The sequence below is a fragment of the Macaca mulatta genome, chromosome 18 (genome assembly GCF_049350105.2).
Source record: "Macaca mulatta isolate MMU2019108-1 chromosome 18, T2T-MMU8v2.0, whole genome shotgun sequence".
Lineage (NCBI taxonomy): Eukaryota > Metazoa > Chordata > Mammalia > Primates > Cercopithecidae > Macaca > Macaca mulatta.
Genome location: NC_133423.1, coordinates 77,706,644 through 77,711,843, shown reverse-complemented (window position 1 = coordinate 77,711,843; position 5,200 = coordinate 77,706,644). Strand labels below are relative to the sequence as shown.

The window sequence follows — 5,200 nt, the reverse complement described above, 5'->3', positions numbered from 1 at the left end:
GCCATTGTCCAGCTGAAAATCCTTGGTTATTTTCCGTCTCTGAAAAAGCAAGTGTGAGACTCACTCCTCCTACATGTGGCAGTCAGCCAGATGCTGCTCCCTGGACATCCCCGCCTCCCCTCCTCTGTCTCTTTGCACATGGCCTGCTATTTGCCCCAGGAGCCTTCCTCCCATTTTCATTTGGTTAACTGTTTGTGTTCCAGTGCCCATTTTAAACACAGTAACTCTTCGTAGCCTCCCTGATCCTTCAGCTAGGAAATGAGATGTTCCTAATCCATTCTTTCATAGGAAAAGCAAAAAGATAAAATGTATTGAGTTTGACTACACATCAGGCACCGTTCTAGTTTCAGATATGTTCACAGATATAATTTCCGAAACAATTCCATGAGAGCGGAACCAAGGAGGACACCAAGGCACAAAGAGATGAAATAAATGTCTCCAGGTCACCTAGCTGGTAAGTGGTGGGTTTAGGATTAATGCCCAGAGAGTCTGGGCCCATAATGACTACCCTTCACAGGCCGAGCGTGGTGGCTCATGCCTGTAATCCCAACACTTTGGGAGGCCAAGGCGGGTGAATCATGAGGTCAGGAGATCGAGACCAGCCTGGCCAATATGGTGCAACCCCGTCTCTACTAAAAATACAAAAAATTAGCTGGGTATGGTGGCACGCAGCTGTAATCTCAACCACTTGGGAGGCTGAGGCAGGAGAATCACTTGAACCCGGGAGGTGAGGTTGCAGTGAGCCGAGATGGTACCACTGCACTCCAGCCCAGGCGACAGTGCAAGACTGTTTCCAAAAAAAAACACTACCCTTCCTTCACCTTCTTGGTAAGGTTTTTATTGCCTTTTCCCCTAGCTTGGACTATGCCTTGATGCCTTGTTCATCTTTTTAGTTTTTAAGAGCGTGCAATAATGGGGGGCTTATAACAGATGATCACTAAGTATTGCTTAAATGAATACATTAATTAATATTCAACCTGGGAAAATCCTAGGTTGAACTTTTCAAAATCACATGAAATATTCAGTCTTCATGTCAAATGTTCTATTGCTCAGGCTGATTCATTTTCTTTTTCCCCCAGGCAAGCTTTCCCACTTCTGCCCAGACTTGGTATTCAGAAGCCCAGACGATGAAGCTCAGCCAGCGTAATAATGGGGGAACAGGGACAAAGCTCCCTCTGGCCTCTCTGAAGGAGAGCAGGGACTTTGCTTTGTGGGGCTGGGGGTGGGAGTTCAACAGAGTCTTTGCTGTTGTTCTACTCCTCCTAATCTAGTCTCCTACTTCCAACAAGTTACGAGTATTTTCTATTTTCAGCAGAATGTTTGTGTCCTCCCAAAATTCATATGTTGAAACCTCCCCCAATTCCTCCGTTGTGATGGTATTAGGAGGCGGAGCCTTTAGGAGGCAGTTAGGTCATGGGGACAGAGCCCTCATCAATGGGATTAGTGCCATGTGAAGACACAGCGAGAAAGTGCTATCTATGAGGAACAAGCCCTCATCAAACACCAAATCTGCCAGTGTCTGGATCTTGGACTTCCCAGCCTCCAAAACTACAAGAAATAAGTGTTTGTTGTTTATAAATCACCCAGGTCATGGTATTTTAGTTGTAGCAACTCAAATGGATTAAGACAGGCCTGATCACTGACCCACTTCTCCTTTGGCATTTTCATTTTTCTTTAGACCCTCAGCACATTTGGTTCTGCCCAGTACTTTCGGGAGTAATTCCAGAGTTGGGATGCCAAATATTTGGCAAGATATTGCCAGTCTTCATCCAACTGTCTTTTCACAGAGATCTCTGATCAACCATAGATCCTCTCTCCTGCTAACCTTTAACATAACCTTAGAATCTTTCCCAGCCAAGCCTCCAGTAATCTAATTGAAATTGACACACAAAATGAAATATATTTGCCATCACTAGCTGGGCTTAAGCAAAGCATTTGGAGGAACCCATTCATGCAAGTAAGCCTACAGTGGCAGCAGCAGATCCTGCAATGTCTTGCCCAGATGCCCCTGTTCTTACAGTGTCAGTGCACACTTGCTAGATTTCCATCTATAAGCCCCTGAGCTTCTCTGCTTGAGGGTCTTCAACAGCTAAAGGAATCCACTTTGCCATCTCCACACAGTAATCTAGAAATGCTAAGGGATTAATAATAAAAAGGTTGAATGGCTTGTGAGAATTGGTTGTATAAATACCCCAGCTCCCTCATCCCTCAGATATAACAACTGTGTAATGTAGCTCCTAGAGTACTCCAACAGAAGGATTTATGCTCCAATTACTCAAAGTGGTAATTTGCTTGATAATGAATGTTATTTTTTGGTTCTTTTGCTTTCCTGTTTTACGTCTCTACTCCCCTACTGTGTTTCCTGGGATTTCCTCCCAAATGAACTACTTGCATTCAAATGGTGGTCTTAGGGTCTGTTTAGGGGAGTACCCCAAGAGTCCATCACTGTCCATCAAAGAATGACATCACTGTCATGGCCCTCGTTATGCTCAAGAAATGTTGATTGGGAGATAAGTGCTTCTGATGGGAGCTCATAAGTAGGGATGAATGGCATGGGAGGGTGAGAACGAAGGGAGTCTAAAGTCAAGGAAAAGGAAAGGTCAAGGGGTTTGTTCAATAAGTTAGTGCTACTAGAGGTTCGGGAACATGGAAAGTAATTTGAGCTGTGTAGAGGACAGGAAGCCTGCAACCAAGTATTGCCTGCTGGGAAATCATGAAATCTGACTGAAAGAGTCATCCATATGAGCTCTTTTTTGTTCTATGCCCTTTCTTCTTGGGGAGCTTGCATATTCCCTAAGAAGAGAGATATAAATCATCATGGAAAACATTAAGAAGTAAACCATTGTGTAATGCCATTAGTTTTGAAGAGCAAGAATCCTATTTTCTCATTTCCTTTGGAAATCTAACTGAATATTCCATATGAAAAATTGCTTGAGGAAAGCGCTTAAAATCTGTTGCTATCCACCCTGCTCCTAATGTTTTCTTGTCATTATTTACGTACGCGAAAAGCATATAGATTAAGATGATGACCTTGTAGCTGACAAGTGAAATGGTATTATGATTGTTTTGGTTTGCACTATTGAATGTGCTGTTGTCTTTACCATAGAAGAAATACCTAGGCCCAAATAATTGCCTGAAAGTCACTAGATCTTTTGACATAAAATGGTAAAATCTTTTAATAGATGATATAGTAAGACCAAGGATAAAGTGAGTTCAACAAAAATCAATTGCTATGAGATTGAGTTTGTCCACTTTGATGTTCCTTATCTTTTCTGCTGGGAAGAGGAGCAGATATTGTACCAAAACTAAGGATGGAGAAAGCACTGGGGGAGTTCTTTTGTCTTTTTCCATGCAGGCCTCTCCTAGAGCCTCTTCCTCCATGGGCCTGCGATAGGAGCCCAGCATGCAAGGTCGCTCAGGGAAGGACAGTCTTGGTGTAGCTCTCTGTGGGGAAAGGGGCAGGCACGGGGACAGGGAGAGAAGTATGTGTGAGAAAATAATACACACTTCTTATCATGCTAGGGAAAGGGAAGGGAGGAAAGGCAAGAATGGGGAAACTGGGGAGTTGCACAGTAGGGCTTATAAAATGGGATGTTTGCTTTGGGTTGGAATGGTAAGAATGCATGCAGCTCCATAGTACATGCTGTGCCCAAGAGGGCACATTTCAGTTGGAAGAGCTTAAAGAATGTGAGGAGGGCCACCACGTATAGAGAATGGGCGAAGTTGGAGTGATTTCTGCAAACGCAAATCAAGTGGATTACCAGTAGGGCTGACAGCACCGCCTGGCATGTATTTCAGTGGGACATTTAAGGTGAAGCTGGAGAAACTATACCCAAAAGACCTTACACGTACAATGACCGGGGTGTCTCAGAACGAGCTCTGGCTTGGAGAGAAGCAAAGAGAAGGGAATGAGAGGCAACCTAGAATTACAGAGAACCCTCCCCAACACTCAGCTTAGGTTGATCCCATCTTGGAAGAGTCAGACTGTACAGTTGAGGAAATGTACAGGTGAGGAAATGTACAGGTGAGGAAATGCATGACAGGTCACCAAGGTAATGAATGGTGGAGGAGAAACTCAGCCCAGAACCATCTGGCCCACATTGGTGCCTTTTCTACATGGCAGTGGAAAAGATAGAGAGGAAACTATAAAATCCAACACAAGATTGACTTGGTGAGGATGCACGCAAACCTGAAGTGTGAGCCTAGATCGCGCCATTGCACTCCAGCCTGGATGACGGAGCAAGACTCCATCTCAAAAAAAAAAAAAAAAAAAAAAAAAAAGCTGCTTGTGTCCGTCATTTTTTAAAGACATTAACCATGATTGTGATCTCAATGTGCATTGACAGAAGGGGTCCAGGCAGATCACTTCACCCAGACACCAATACTTCTTTCATTTGTGTCTCAGACTGGTGAATTTCCACAAAGCTCTTCCCTGAAAAAATTTGACAGTGACTTCCCCAGAGCTCAATTACACATGGAGCTTCTGAGTGCAACTTCACAGTCACACCTGACAGATAACTGAGGCCCTAGGGGTGAAACTCAGGCATTGGTAGTTTTTAAAGCTTCTCAAGTTATTCTGAGGTGCAGCTAAGGTTAAGAAGTTCTACTTAGACTTAGTCCTTTTGGTTTGCCAAAGATTGTTTCTCAGATGGTGCAGTAAGATAGTTTTTCTTTCCTGAAGGATTGAGACCATTTCAGAAGAGAAGCACAATGATCTTGGTGTTCCACATGTCCTGATGGTGGATGCCCTCCCTCAATTCCCACCAGATGCAACATCTGCTTTTGTCTCCTGCGGCTATGTGGTGACGAGCCTCATTAATGTTGGAAGACAGCCTGGACCCAGGACTTCTTTATTGGGAAGGATGTGTCAGGACCTGTCTCTGCAATTTATGATGCAAAGGATGCCAGTGTCACCAAGCTTTGTGCTGAAACTTCATGCTATGTTGGGACTCTGACAAAATGAAACGCCAATATTTTCCTCCTCAAATTTGTTCTATACTTTTTGGTGAGCATTACTGAACAGTGTGTTGCTAAAATACCTGAATTTAGTTCGCTGTCTCTGATTAAAAAATCTTAAGCTGGTATGAGATTTGAGTCTCCTTCAGGCTCACTGTCAGCTCACAGGACTGTGTTGCTCTCCTAAGTAGTCCCGATTGCAAGTCTTGTTGTACACACATAGCAAAATAACTCCATGATCATC

General features: G+C 43.8%; 1 long non-coding RNA gene across 1 annotated transcript; it reads left to right on the top strand.

The window, feature by feature from the left end:
* The first annotated feature begins 337 nt into the window (after nucleotides 1-337).
* On the top strand, nucleotides 338-2,169 carry LOC144336385 (uncharacterized). The gene is made up of 2 exons (XR_013408128.1): nucleotides 338-454; nucleotides 1,080-2,169. It is a non-coding gene; the product is annotated as an uncharacterized LOC144336385 (long non-coding RNA).
* The last annotated feature ends 3,031 nt before the right edge of the window (nucleotides 2,170-5,200 follow it).